General features: G+C 45.1%; 1 protein-coding gene across 1 annotated transcript in view; it reads right to left on the bottom strand.

Moving 5' to 3' along the window:
* Positions 1-15,555, bottom strand: part of FAM168A (family with sequence similarity 168 member A) — an 87,023-nt gene that overhangs the window by 32,904 nt on the left and 38,564 nt on the right. The gene's annotated exons all lie outside the window — the stretch shown is intronic.

Raw genomic sequence — 15,555 nt, 5'->3', positions numbered from 1 at the left:
TCAATTTTAAGCAGATTGGATAATGAAGTTCCGTCGTCCTTCAGAATTAAGAAAAAAAGAATTAATACTGTAATTTTTATCTCACTCCCAGCCTTCCCCCATCTGTGAGATTATTCTCATTCATGTAAGACGTACATGTCCTGCAGCTTCATCTTTGAGGCACGTGACCTTGGAGATGGAGAGAGGGAACTGCTTGGAAATGTTGGCAAAAGCCAAACCCAAACCAGACTTCACCTGGTGCTTTTCTGGGAAAAGCACAGACCAGAAATTTCAGTTTTCCCAGAACAAAGACATGGAGCAAATTCCAGCAGGGATGTCTCCTAAAATATCATGATTTCTCAAAAAAAAAAAACCAAAACCACCAAACCTTAGGATTAATTCAGTGATATCACAATGGGAAAAATGTTAATTGGTAGCAGATGCTGCTTGAAGTCTTAATTCCCTACTCCAAAGAGCTAGATAATTGAAGGAGAAGCCACCAGCTTCCTTCATGCAAAAAGGCCTCATGTTAAGACAAAATGAGAGATTTGGAGTTTTTCTTGGGTCATAAATCCTGCTTTTTTTTTTTTTTAAAAAAAAAAAGGGGGTTGGTTTCAGACTTTATATGAAATTCCTGATGGGTTTTTAGAAGAGCATCGGTGCAGTGATGGGCAGTGGAGTGTGCAATCCATGAGCCCCTCATTCCACTAAACATCACCCTGTGTTTCCCATTGGGACCAATAAGCTTTGTTCACCCACTCCCTAGAGCTAATAAATTCAATTAAATTTTCGATTTAATCAAAAATTTAATGGTATAATCCTCGGGAAGAGCCTGGCTGGGAAAGAGTTAAACAACAGGCCTGATTCATCTTGATGTGTTTTCAGGCAGCTGAAGCCACTCTGTGCCAGTACAAATAAATAATATCTCTATCCACATTGCAACAAAGCATTTTCCTCTTGATGTTGTTCACCAAGGCATGATGACAAACGATGGCTGGAGAAACAGGAGTTGTCAATTCTGCCTTAATCGTGTTTCCTTTCGGGCTTGACAGAAGTTGCAGCGTTTATCCCTTTCTCTAAATGGCCACCAGGTGCTTCCAGCAAATGAACTGAACACAGCAAACACCAATCTGCCTTCCACAGTCTTCTGTGCTCTATTCCTGGAGAGTTTTCTCAGGAAGGAAGGCAAAAAAAAAAAAAAAAAAAACCTCTCAAAAATTCAGTGCAGAAGCTGAAGCTTCACACATCCAGAGAGCCCTCAAGGAAAACACACGTCAGGAAAGATGATATTATTTGATGGGACAAGATCAACACATGTCAGCCTCGACATTTATTAAAAGTACATCCTAATATCACCCATCCATGATAAACAACATCAGAAGGAGGACGTGGAGCTGCTGGGGAGAATCCAGGGGAGGGCACAGAGCTGCTCCTGGGCTAGAACCAGGCTGGGAGAGCTGGGGATGCTCACCTGGAGAGGAGAAGGATCCAGGGAGAGCTCAGAGCCCCTTCCAGGGCCTAAAGGGGCTCCAGGAGAGCTGGAGAGGGACTGGGGACAAGGGATGGAGGGACAGGACACGGGGAATGGCTTCCTGCTGCCAGAGGGTGGGGATGGATGGGATATGGGGAAGGAATTGTTCCCTGGCAGGGTGGGCAGGCCCTGGCACAGGGTGCCCAGAGCAGCTGTGGCTGCCCCTGGAACCCCGTCAGTGCCCAAGGCCAGGCTGGACACTGGGGCTCGGAGCAACCTGGGACAATGAAAGGTGACCCTGCCCATGGCAGGGGGTGGCACTGGATGCCTTTACAGTCCCTTCCATCCCAAACCAGTCTGTGATTCTGTGAAACAGATCCTACTAGGAATTAATTTGAGAGTCTCTGGAGTAGGCGTTGCGAGACATCAGTCAGGCATCAACAGCAAAACAAATTAACACCACAAAATAGCGAAAAACAGAGGAGCCAAACCTGCATCTTTAAATAGCCCCAGAGAGTTTTTCCTGTCAGTAGCAATTTTCTGGCCAAGCTCCACCACATCCTCTCTCTACTTCACCCAAACCTGCATTTTTCACATGACTAAAATGCTCATCCAAGTCTGGAGCAGAGAAACCCTCAGGCTGTTTATCCCTCCTGCAGTTCCACGTTCACCTTCTCTGCCTGCCTTGGATGCTTTCCCTGACCTCCTCTCCCATGGAACTTCGCCACCCACATTACTGGATGTCTCCTGAATTCAAAGGGCAGAAGATCAGCACCATAGGGAGCAGGAAATCCAATGGCTCCAAATAATCCAGAGACAAATGTGCCAACACCAGTGCTGTCTCCTGGGTCAGGAGAACAGTTCCTGTCACACTTTAATGTCCCAGGGTGGTGGTAAATGCAGGCTGAATGGATGCCATGGATCTGGAGGAGAACCTGGAGGAGAACATGCAGGAGAAGCAGGGGAGTGAGGTTATCTGATGATGTACATAACATTATAGGGCTGACAGAAAAAAGGAGGAATGCCATGCTGCCACTGAAAGAGAGAAAGGAACAAAAAAGAGGAATATACGAATTTTCAGTTGGTCAGACTGCCTTATTCAGGGGATCAGTGGGAAAAGTGGAAAGCTGTCGTTGGATCTGTGAGAGCAGAGTCTGCAGAGTGAAGTAGATCTGTTGCTAAAGGATGGGTGAATTCCAGACCCTTTAAACAATGTGCACATACTCATGGTGCCAGATGAGATGGGCCTGAGGGTTCCAAGGGAGCTGGCTGGTGTCACTGCCACTCTGTCATCTCTGAACGGTCACTGAGATGGGGAATGTCCCTGGTGATTGGAAAAAGGGCAACATCACACCCACCTTCAAAAAGGGAAATGCCAGCACCGTTGGCCTCACTCCCTGCCCAGAAATTCACAAATTTGGAAGTCATAACCTTGCAAACCAAATTATTCTGGTACTTACTACCCAGAGAGCGTCTGACACAGAACTATCCAATAATTGCTATTTTATGTTCTCTCTACTCCTCTTCTGCACTTCAGATCCTGATGCTTCTGCCTTCTCTCCCCAGGAATGGTGTCTTTTTGTTCCATATTTGTTGCAATTACAACAAGCACAGGTTTTTATATATGAGACAGAAATATATTTTCCACCTGAATTTGGGCATTCAGAGGTGCTGGATTCATTCTGGGCACTGTGCTCTCAGTGGTGTCAAGGACCTCCTGTTACTGGAAGTGACACTGGGAATGAAGAGTGTGGTGGAGGAAGAGCATGGAGTCAGCATGTGCTCATTTGTCTGCTAATAGGGGATAAATTAGAATTTGGGAATAGCTTTAATAATTCCTGTTGAAGGTAATTCCCCCTTGATGTTTTGTTTATATGGGCAGTTCTCCCCTTAAGCTTGATGAAAAAGGTAAATAAACCAGAGTGGAGTAATGAGAGAGGGACTGAGCTGTCAATCAGAGCTGGAGCTTCTGTATCCTTTCCTAATCATTTGTAGGAAAGGGATGTCTTAGACCCAAGGACCCAAACCACGAACACAATTCCCACAGTGAGTTACATCTGCCAAAAAAATTACACAAAATGGAGCTTTATGATTCAATGCAAGACTCGTACATCAGAAGAGTTTTTCTTCCTGTCCAAGAAGCTCCCTGCACGCTGGAAAATTACCTGGGAATTGAGCATAGACAGTCTAGCAGGGAAAAAAAAAACAAAACAGGAGTGCAACAAGAATGGATTTAAATTAATATTTGGCAGTGTATAAAGGAATGAGAGGCAAAACACAGGGAGAAGAATCAAACTCCAAATGGATGAATCTGCCCTCTGCAGCATCCTCATCCTTTCCTGTGGGTCCGGCCACCAAATGTTCCATTTGGCTGCTATCACTGGGTACTTCCATGAAAAGATATCAGCTCCCTGCTGGTTTAAACTGGGGGAAAAGGCTCCTTTCCTGAGCTGACCCAGGCTCAGTGTCCTGGACAGGGTGTTCTGTCTGTCTCCCACTGGAGCTGATTTGTGCTGATGCTGTGATAGCAGTGATCCCTTGGCTCGGGGAGGACACTCCATAAATTCTGCTTTAATCCAGGGTAGCACCACTTCTCTATTAACTTATGGAAGAAAACCAAAGCCATCAAATTTGTTTGACATATGGATTAATAATGAAAAGTGAGTAGGAAAATAGGAAACCTGCCAGTTAAATATATTAATAGCACCAGCCAGGCCAGACAGAGCACAAGGAATATAAGGGGAAAAACACCTGCACAAAGTTGGAGAATAAGCAAAATGACAACCAACAAAATCCACTTGTGACATGTGTAAAATAATAAATATTGGGGAAAACATTTCAAAGACAGCTGGGGAGGGATTTGTGAGAAGGGATGGAGGGACAGGACGCAGGGAATGGCTTCCCACTGCCAGAGGGCAGGGATAGATGGGATACTGGGGAGGAATTCTTGTCTGGGAGAGTGGTGAGGGGCTGAGATAGAATCCCCAGAGAAGCTGTGGCTGCCCCTGGATCCCTGGAAGGCTGGAGCAAGCTGGGATAGTGGAAGGTGTCTCTGCCCTGGCACTGGATGAGCATTAAGGTCCCTTCCAACCCAAACCATTCTGGAATGGACCTTGGACACTTCCAGGCTCCTGCCACAGAGAGAAGGAACCAGGTGGACTCTGTGGACCTGCTCCAGGCTGGTAACTCTTCAGCTCTCAGCCTGTCCCACGCTTGGAAGACAAATGTTTATAATAACATAGGATCTGAAATGAGGAAAACATCTGAAAAATTGAAATATGGTTTCCAGCTTTCAAGCAGAGGTCAATAAACAGAGCAACTTCTTTCTTTATGGTTTCCAACAGCTTGGCAGGATCCTTTTGGTGTTGGTAAATCAAAAGATAAAGAGATTATGAAAAAGAACATGAAAGTAAAGATCTGAAGACCTTCAGCAGAATCAAAAAAGTCCTTCTAAAGCTTCTGCAACAGCACAGAAGTTTTATAAACGGCACAAATGACCTCATTTAGCTTTTTGCAACTTCAGTGCTTTATTTTCCTTCCAAACTTCCACCTCCCGTCTTACCTCTCTTCATCCTCAAACCACCCTCCTAAGATCCCTCTCAGCAGCCTGTTGGCTTGTCTTAGTGATGCTCATTCCACTTTTGCAACAAACATTCCCTTTCTGCATCACCCCGAATTCTCTGTGACTGCATTGATAAACACGCAGCTTGCTCGGGGTGTTTATGTTCCAGAACAACAATCTCAGGGGCCAGCAGCTCCTTTCATGGAATTTATCCTTCCCTAGCTTAAGGAATCCCCGCCTTTTTCAGAAGAAAATCCCAAGTGGTCACTGCCTGGTGATCAGCTCTTGGAACAAGGTACAACACTGTCAGGATTACAGGGAAGTGAATTCCAATCAATGGCTCCCAGAGGAGGTTGCAGCTGCAGGGGCTTCCAGGAAACAAGGACCAAAAAAATGGCCTCAAATTGTGCCAGGGGAAGTTTAGGCTGGATATGAGGGAAAATTCCTTCCCTAAAAGCATTGTCCAGCCCTGGCACAGCTGCCCAGGACGGTGGTGAGTCCCCATTCCTGCAGGGATTTAAAGCCATGTGGATGTGGCACTTGGGGACATGGGCCAAAGGTGGCCTTGGCAGTGCTGGAGGAATGGTTAGATTCAATGGTCTTGGAGGTTTCAGGTACTGATGGCAACAAAGCTCTGTCTCAACATCATCACATCTCAGCTGTGCAACAAGGTACAAAAGTTCAGGGGTGTTCTCAGGATTCAGGCCACCAAAAAGTGACTCTTGTTTCTAATTTCCACTCAGGAGAGTGCAAAAGAAGGAAGTGCTGCAGCTCCTACAGAACCTGTCTCCTGTAACCATCTATAACCTGTGTTAAGTCAATAACCTGTTTTATCAGAGTGGATAATCAAATCAGTGTCAGGGCTGAATTCATTCTCCATGACAGCAAGACCTTGCCTGAAGTAGGCTGAGATGTGGCATTTTTAGTCCAAATCTCAGAATGCACCAATCATTCCACAACTATTTTGTCTCCTGTTTGTATTTTTGCAGGGTTGATTTTTTAAAAATTTATTATAGTGACTTACTAAAATTAATATAGTGAACTGAGGGTGTTTAGCCTTAAGAAAAGAAGGCTCCAGAGGGAGCTCAGAGCCCCTTCCAGGGCCTAAAGGGGCTCCAGGAGAGCTGCAGAGGGACTGGGGACAAGGGATGGAGGGACAGGACACAGGGAATGGCTTCCACTGCCAGAGGGCAGGGATGGATGGGATATGGGGAAGGAATTGTTCCCTGGGAGGGTGGGCAGGCCCTGGCACAGGGTGCCCAGAGCAGCTGTGACTGCCCCTGGATCCCTGGCAGTGCCCAAGGCCAGGCTGGACACTGGGGCTTGGAGCAGCCTGGGATAGTGGAAGGTGTCCCTGCCCATGGCAGGGGTGGCACTGGATGAGCTTTAAGGTCCCTCCCAACTCAAACTATTCTGTGATAATAAATATGGCATTAAGGATGTCCAGGGAATCTGGAACAATCTCTCAATGTTTCAAAAAGAATTTTAAAAAAAACAGTTCAAAAAAGATGTGTGATTGAGAGCTGGTCTCTTACCAATCAGAAAATACTTTAAAGCCATTTCCTGTCACTCTTTGGGTGGAATTTGTTCAGACTTTTGATTGAATCAAAAAATGCAGATGCAGGTTCCTTCCAAAGGAAACAGAAATGAGCTAAAACTAATTTATTAGTGGTCAAGGGCATAGCACGGCCAAGTGAGATTTAAGATTGAAGACTTTTCCCAGAAACTTTGGGAAGAGGCACTGCAATTACTGTAAGAGGAATCAGCTGGATCTCCTACCCAGTGCTGAAGTAGATGCTTTCAAATTGTCTCATTTACATAGGGAAGAAGGTCAGGAGGGATTAAGAAGGTAAATATATCACCTGATTAGGTATGCAAGTTCAGGGTGTTCCAAGGACTAATGCATGAATATTCAAGAAGGTCTTTGCTTCCCGAAGGTTCAGTCACAAGCAATAAGTTGAATATGCAGAAGGAATCTGGTCAGAAAAACAAAGGTGCCACCTGTGTGCATCAGTATCACCTGTTCCAGTGAAATCAGACTCTTGAGTTTGCTTATTCCCTTTTCCATTTCACCTTGTGAAAATAAAGAATAAGGAGAATATGTACAGGCAAGGAAGGAAAAGCTGGGACCTCACAGGGACACGGTCACCATTCCCTGGATGTGCATTTTTAACAGGAGCAGAGAGCACTTCCTCATGATCCTTAATTTGGGCAAAATTTCACACGAGACTACCACAGTGCAGTGATTCAGCCTTCCCTGCCCTACTTGGGACAGACAGCACAGGGACATGATAGGATCATCATCTGTTTTCTGGGATTCCTACTTGGCTTCCTAGGAAGAAAATCATTTATTAGGAAATTAAAGTCCACATGAGCTCAACTGCAAATCAGCTTTCCAGGAAGAAAACTGAGCTGAACTTCTGCTGAGTGATGCCCTGATTCACCTTGATAACCAGAAGATGTGTCTTGGACTGAGTTAAGGTAGGAAAATGTTGGGCAGTGCTCTTGGGGAAAAATCTGCTATTCTTGCAGCTTTTTCCCCCTTTCTTTATTCCCAGCAGCCCAGAACCATCCATGTGCCAGGACAGGGACTGGGGACAAGGGATGGAGGGACAGGACACAGGGAATGGCTTCCCAGAGTGTAAGTTTAGATGGGATACTGGCAAGAAAATGTTCCCTGGGAGGGTTGGCAGGCCCTGGCACAGGGTGCCCAAAGAAGCTGTGGCTGCCCCTGGATCCCTGGAAGTGCCCAAAGCCAGCTTGGAGCAACCTGGGACAGTGGAAGATGTCCTTGCCCATGGCAGGAGGTGGAATGAGATGAGCTTCAAATGTCCCTTCCAACCCAAACAGTTCCATGACTACAACTCCCACCTTCTCTCAGCTGTTACTCTTTGATTTGCTATCCCAGAAACTGTGAGCAGCACCAGCTTTTTGTATCCCCACTAATTGCTCATCCTTGGGAAACAAAACAAAGCAAATGTTCCCCACAGACAACATGCAGTATGGGGATGAATGAGGATGTGTTTGGGATGAGACAGCACTGCTACTCCTTTCCTCTTCCTGCCAGGTGACTCATCCCCCTGAATTTGGGAGGATGTGGAAATCCATTGAAAAAGTGGCACCAGCTGCAAAAGCTTTGTGTCCATGGATTCTGCAAATTTTGGGGAAATTAAAAAACAAAACCAAAACCAGCGCAAAAAAATAAATCAAGCAACCCAGTGTGCAGACTGCTATTGCAGCAAAGGATACTGAGTCTGCCCATAAAAAAAAAAAAAAAGCCATAATACTCTCCAAGGAACTTTGTAAGCATGAAAAGGAAGAACTGTGTATTTCTTAAGGGCTAGAAGGAAGCTTTTGGTCCAGCTATGGAGGAGGAAATGGGGCCAGCTTTGAAGTGCTGCACTTTGATTACCAGAGTTCATACTATTCCTGCTCTCTGTTCCCCCTTTTCTTGTCCCTCCATCCCTTGTCCCCAGTCTCTCTCCAGCTCTCCTGGAGCCCCTTCAGGCCCTGGAAGGGGCTCTGAGCTCTCCTTGGAGCCTTCTCCTCTCCAGGTGAGCACCCCCAGCCCAGCTCCAGAGCAGAGGGGCTCTATATATAAAAGTGCACATATCCAGCTACAGCTGGCCAACATCCTGGATCCTCTGGTAGTCCTGTGCTTTCAAAACCTGGCAAAAGAGCCAGGAAACTTCCTTCAGCAAAACCTGAAAACCTGCCCAAAAATGTAGCTCCAAGCAGTGGAAAACTTCCTTGACTTCTGTCCACTGGACACGGCTCTGACCAACCTGGTCCTCAGCTGGAGCTGAGGATTTCTAGAGGTCCTTTGCAACCTGAATTTTCCAGTGACTTTGCTTCAGATTTATGGCACAAATGGAAAAATATCCTGAGGACTGAACTTTCTGCAAGTTCATCTGGACTCCGGTCCTGTTCCAGTGTTAACCCTAAATGGAGCAGGAACCATTCTGGAAATCTTGGATTTTATGAAAATTAGCATCTCTCTTCCCTCTTAGCTTCTTTTAATTTCCTCATACATGAATGAAACGAAACATTTGGAGTTGAATGAAATAACTCGTACCAAACTCAAGCAGACTGGCTGGCAGGCAAATGGGGTGTTGAGGCAAGAATAAATATTAATTATTCCTTAAATAGAATGGAATTGTTGTTATGTTTTCAGTTTATTTGCCAAATGAAATGTAGCATCACTGTCACTGTCACATGTAACATCACTGTCATTCTGATCTGAATAGGGAGAAAAAGAACTGGGCTGAACTGGGACAAAATGGAGAGTTGCAGGAATCCCAGCTCTGAGCTAAGACCTTGAGGAAGGCCTGGAAAAACTGCTGAAGCAGCTCAACGAGGTGGAGAGGGATTTTCCTAACCCCTCTGGAGTTTAGGAACAACTACAGACACCAGTTATTCAACATCTAGCCTGGAATTAACACAGGTTTATTTACCCATTAAAAATATTTTTATTTTTCCTCCCAAAATCATCAGGACCACAAAGATTTCTCTTTGATTTTTTTACCCTCTGATATATTTTCCTTGTTTTTTCTACATCCTGCTGAAAACACCTGAAATGTTCTTATAGGAAAAAAAGCCAATTTTCAATGCTCTATTTCAATTTTAAAATGATGTCGTGCCCTGCTCTTCAGAGAATTTTATTTGCTCACACAGAAAAAAAAAAAAGTGTTTTATACAATATTTATAAAGCGTGACGTAAATCCACAAGCAGGGAGGGGGAAAAAAATCAGTCAATGGGACTAAAAGATAAAGACAATGTCAGCATGGACGTGGAACTGGAGGGAATAATACCTGCAAGGCTGAGCCCCCTGAAACTGCTGCAGAGGAGCACTAGGAAGGAACAGAAATGTAAATATTATCCCAAGAACAGCTCATTCTGATTTTCCTGTAATTGCCTGCCAAGGAAAACTCCTGACAACTCCCTGAGAGGGAGTGCCTCCGTCAGGAACAAAATCCAGGGGAGCACTGCTGTCCTTTGGGATTGCTTGTATTCGGAGATGTTGGTTTATCTTCTGATATGGCCAGAAAAGCCCAGGATGCCAGCAGGGCAGTAGCTGTGGGTGCCATGCTTGCAAGAGCTTATCAGGTGTTGCTGGCAGCCTGTGTCCTGCCAGCTCCCTCCCCCAGACAATAATAACCATTCCCAACAAGTTCCTTATCTTATCCCAGCAGCATCCCTCCAGGAGATTAGTCAGGCATCCCCGTGTCTTGTTTTATCTCTAAAGCCTTGGATTTAGGCATAGCATGCGTCTAGTCCCAAAAGCCAGGTGTATTCCAGTCAAAGAGATGGGAATCCATAAACATTTCATTTTTTTTTTATGATATGCATCAAGTTCAAGCCTGCTTTAAATCAGACGCAGTTCTGACGTTCTGACATAAAGTGGCCAATGATTCAAAAAAGAGGGAAATGCTCAAAATCAGGCAAACGTCTCCTGAAAATAATTTCATATGGTTCATGTGCAAGGGAAGCGTGGAGCTTTCTTCCAAAACTGCCTGCACATGTTTTGTGGAGGGCACACATCAATGCCAAGGATTTCACCTGATCCCTGCCCACCACTGCAGAGTGCTGGAGCAGCACAAAGGCACGAGGCTTAGAAATGAGGTTTTATAGAAATGTACAATCACAAAATAATGCTGAGTTGGAGGGGACCCACAGCAATCCCTCCAGGGATGGGGACTCCACCACTGCCCAGGGCAGCTGTGCCAAGGATGGACAGCTCTTTCCATGAAGAAATTTTCCTCAATATCCAACCTGAGCCTGCCCTGGCACAGCCTGAGGCTGCTCCCTCTCCTCCTATCCCTTTTCCCTGGGAGCAGAGCCTGACCTGCTCCCAGCTTGCTGCTGTCCACGAAGAAAATCCCTCTGGTGGGGATGGGAGAAGGGAAAAATTGGCTGACAAAGCAGCCTCAGAGCCAGAAGGAGTTGAAGAGGGGAACCTGTGCCTGCAAAACCCTGGGGATGAACAGACCATGACCAAAATGTAATTTATATGAAGATGTTTTGAATTTCTTCCAGCTACTTCCAAGTCACCAGTGCAGAACAGCTCCTCGCAGCTTCCACACAAAGGTTTCTGCTGGGAATACCTCTGGATTATAATTACAGGCCAGCATTTAACATTAATTACTGCAATAGCCCATGCTCTGGTGCACTGTGCAACGTAATTATGGCACCCCTTGCTGTCCATAGCACCTTCCTCATCCTGCGGCCTGGAGAATTCCCATCCTGGCAAGATGTGGTCAACAAAACTGGAGTGTTTTGGGGCTTGTCTGTGGGGTTTTCAGTATGAGCACTCAAAACTGCTGCTGGCTACTCCATCCAGGATGAGCAAGGACAGCCTGCACCACTGGAGCCTGAAGGATCTTGGTTCCTGCTTTACCTTCAGCCACAAAAACACCCTATGGATGTGGAGACTCCCAGTGGGGTTAATGGCAGAGCAATGGGAAGATGTAGCACCACTTCCCCACACACCTTCTGTGAGTGTGCACCATCATTTGTCTCCAAAGAGCTCTCGGAGTTGTCATTTTTGTTGATCAATCTAATTACGATGGTCACGTGCCTCTCACCAAGGCTGAAATCCCATATAGGAAAAGGAATTTCAATGAACCTGCAGCAAAATTAATTTCAAAGCCCAAAAGGTTTTCTTCTTTTAAAGAGTAACAAGGGATACAGGTGAGAAAAATACTTTGAAGGTTGCTGAACAACAAGAAAAACAAAGCACAGAAATACCAAGAAGTTCCTGGTTTAATGATTTCACAGCAAGACTGAATTTTGCCACTTTGTCCCACCTCGAGGACTAACAACTGAGTTTGATGTGGAACTCAGGGAAACCTGGTGGGTTTTCACTTTCAGATCAGTGGGATCCCAAAGAAAAAAGCACTGCAAGCCTCAATAAATATGCAAATAACTTCAAAAGGAGATTAAAGCCTTTGTCCTGTTTATGTAAGCAATGAGTTTGTGCACCGGTAACCAGAGGGACGTCGGCTTTCTTAATTTAACCATCCCTCGAAGGTCATTGCTGCTCAGAAATGGGTTTTTTGGAAGACCCAAAAACCTGTTATATAACAAAGGCAGAGCTAAACATCAAGCCTGTGGCTGGCTGAGATGTGTTCACCTGTATCCCCCACGTTTCATCAATAGGCACTGCCGAAGGAACCGGCTTCCTGGCTGGAATGTTAATCACTCCCCTCCGCTTCCAGGAACAAGAGCATTGCACGGACAAAAAAAGAGATTCCTTTCTCCTCCTCTCATTAACCAGTTTCACTTGCTCAGCACATTAATGCAGAGCTAAGGATGATTATACAGGGCTCACACGAGCTGAATAAATCTGCTTCCTGGACAGATGAGCCGCAGGCACTCAGGAATAACGAGGGCGATGCCGGAAGCATCATCCCAGTCCCACACGGCAAAGGCAGGGATAAATCTGTGGGTGCCTGGGGTCAGGACTTCAGCCCATTCCTAAAAATAATCTCGCCCCCAGTATTGATTTTAAACTGTGGGCAGGTCCTCTCCCCACCTGAGGGATTGAAATGACCTTGGTTTCACTGGAAAAACACGTTGGGAATGACAGCAGGAAAGGAAAGGCTCGTGGTTAGTGACTGGATCAGTAAACTGGGGACATGGAATGTGTGTCACGCATGGAAATATCTGGACACCTCCCTGTGGAGGCTCTTGATTTACACCAGGAGCGAGAGCAAACTGAAAGATTCCTCCAAAAATCGGAAAAATAAAATAAAAGACTCTAACATTGCCAAATCCTGTGGAACCTGCACTGCTTGCCAACAACATCAGAAGTCCTGCCATCCATCAAATGTCCCCGTTCCAGAGAATGCCAAGTCCTCCCGCTTGGCAAAGGTGGACAGAGAAATGCAGGGTGACATTCCCAGCCTTTTGAAGGTGACTGGCTTTGCATTTACTTTGGAAAGTTGCTCTGAAGGAATATGTCTGAAGCTTTAATATCCACACTTCCTAAATATCCAAGAGTCGGGTTCTTCCAACAGGGAACGTTTGCTCCCGGTGCTCCTTGTGCATTTGTTCAGTCACAGCCATTCCACACCTGCAGACTGCCAGGTCCTTGCAGTACCTCACTTTGTTCCTTAAACACTTCTGAAAGCAACGATTTTGGGATAAACTTCCCAGGAGAGTTTTCTCCAAGGCCAGAACAGGACCAGATGGGTTGGAGCTGCTGCCAGATGGACCTGCCGAGAAGCACCTGGACCACCTTGAGCGGTCAATTAGTCAAGGGAGCCCCAGGGATGATTCAACCATTGCTTAATGTGAGAGCTGCAAGGCAAACAAGGGGATGGATCGATGGCAGCTGAGTCTGTGCCCAGCAGGATTTGATCCCGAGCTTAACGCAAACGCCTCCGGAATTTCCCTTTGCTTGCACACCAGCTCTTTTACACCAGGCTGAGATCCTGAAGACTTTTTTTTTTTTTTTTTTTCCCCACACAAATACAGGCTCCTTTCCTCAAGCAAGAAGGTACAGGGAGATTTAGACAACTTTGTATCTTCCTGGTGCAAGAAGAAAATTTCCATCAGGAAAAACAGAAGTGAAAATGTTGCCCCTCATTCTGAGCTTCTGTGGGAAGCCCTGGGAGAGCTGACCCCAAATTCAGTTCAAACCAAGGATGGGAGACATCTCAAGCTGGAAATCTGATGTAGTGTCATTTTGCTAAAATATCAAATAGGCTGAGGAAACCAAGCCTGATTTTTGGGATGTGTCATCATAGAGAGAAAATCTCCTGGGTGTGTAAAAATTTTGCACAGGTTTTTTTTTTTTTCCTATGTCTCTCTTTAAAGGCACTGGAGCAGGATCTGCATTTAGGAGAAGTTACAAAATCCTGGAATGCTTTGGATTGGAAGGGATCCTTTACGAGGTCAGGTTGCTTTGAGCTGCATCCAACATGGCCTTGAACATTCCCAGGGATGGGCAGCCACAGTTTCTCTGGACAATTCCCACAGGAAAATCTGAAAAATTCCCCCTTCCTTCCAAAATCACATTACCTCCTGAATTTTCTGCTACATGCAAGTGGAAGGAAACTCCAATTTTCCATGCCTGGAGATTTCTCATTGCACTTCCTGGTAGCTGCTGGTCCCAAAGTTGGAGAAAAAAACAGATTGTGGTTGATTTTATAACCAACATTGTCTCATAAAATTAATTCACTGGTCACAGACATGCAAATAAAAACCAATTAATAATGCCCTTAATAACATGATCAGCCCTAAATTAGGCAGGCAGATGGATGAGATGACTGCTGGAGATGCCTTCCAACAGTAATGGTCTATTTTGTTGTGTTCTATTCTATTCCCTACAGTCCTAAGTAACGTGAAAAGAACAAAGACCCAAGGAACAAAACCCACTCCATCCCAAAAACATAAGCAGTGATATCAATACCTTAGAAATATTGTATTAGTTATAATCTTTGTTTCCAATTAACAGCCATTAGAATAAAATAGTGACTGGGGAAAGCTAAATGACCTCTTCACCACATATGGAAAGGACAAAGGAATTATTCCAGGAACAGCACGTGGCCAGAATTCTGTGGGAACACTTAAATACAGCCACACACCTCACAATCAACATCAACATAAAATGGCAGTAATTATGCCATGTCCTCTACAAGTAGCAGGGGGGAAAAAAAGTATTTATAGATTATTACTTCAATTAAGTGCTCCAGCCTCAGCATCAGGATTTATCTTCCTTGCATCTCACAGGATGCTGAGCAACATGCTGATAAAAATCTTACCACTGCTGTTAGTGCTACAAAAATCCACCATATTTCACACTCTCCCTTGTATCTGCAGAGTAGAACTGAGCCATCAACCTTCCCAGGAAATTCTGCTGCCAAAATAACCTTACAGGCCTAGAGATGAGGGCTGTGTTATGCAGAAATCATATTTTATTTGGATTCTGCATGGAAAATGCAAACTGAGACACACCAGAGAGCAAAAGGACTCTGATGAGCACTGAGATTCTGCAAGCAAGAGGCATTAAAAACTCTTCTGATTGCTCTTATCAGCTGCAAAAAGATTCAGAGTCACCTGAACAGCAACAGGATTTCATTATCCCAGAGAGAGAAAGATTTTACACCATTTAAAAAGAGATTTCTACCATCAATGATAAGCTCCTGAGCCTCTCTAGAGGTTTAAAATTATTGATAGAAATCCTATCTGTATGAGAGGCTGTGGCTGCCCCATCTCTGAAGTGTCCAAGGCCAGGTTGGTTGGGCCTTGGTGCAACCTGGGACAGTGGAAGGTAGAGTGGAGCTCAGAGTTCAGCTGGTACTAATGACCCAACAATTTAAGATGTCTAAGAAGCTACAGAACAACTCTTAACAGTCATTAGATGCGGAAAAAATTCCCCAGCTCAGTGAAAACCCTCACTCAGGGTGTAATGGATTCAAATAAAAAGCTTACATAGTCTCAGCCACCTTCCAGAAAGACTTGGGGAAAAAAATAAAAGCCCATGAACAAAGGAGGATCACAAAATAGTTTTGTTTCCCTTTGTACTTGAGGTGATTT

Source organism: Cinclus cinclus, chromosome 2, assembly GCF_963662255.1.
Source record: "Cinclus cinclus chromosome 2, bCinCin1.1, whole genome shotgun sequence".
In the NCBI taxonomy this organism is placed as follows: domain Eukaryota; kingdom Metazoa; phylum Chordata; class Aves; order Passeriformes; family Cinclidae; genus Cinclus; species Cinclus cinclus.
Note: the sequence above shows the minus strand (reverse complement) of the source record. Positions and strands in the feature narration are given on the sequence as shown.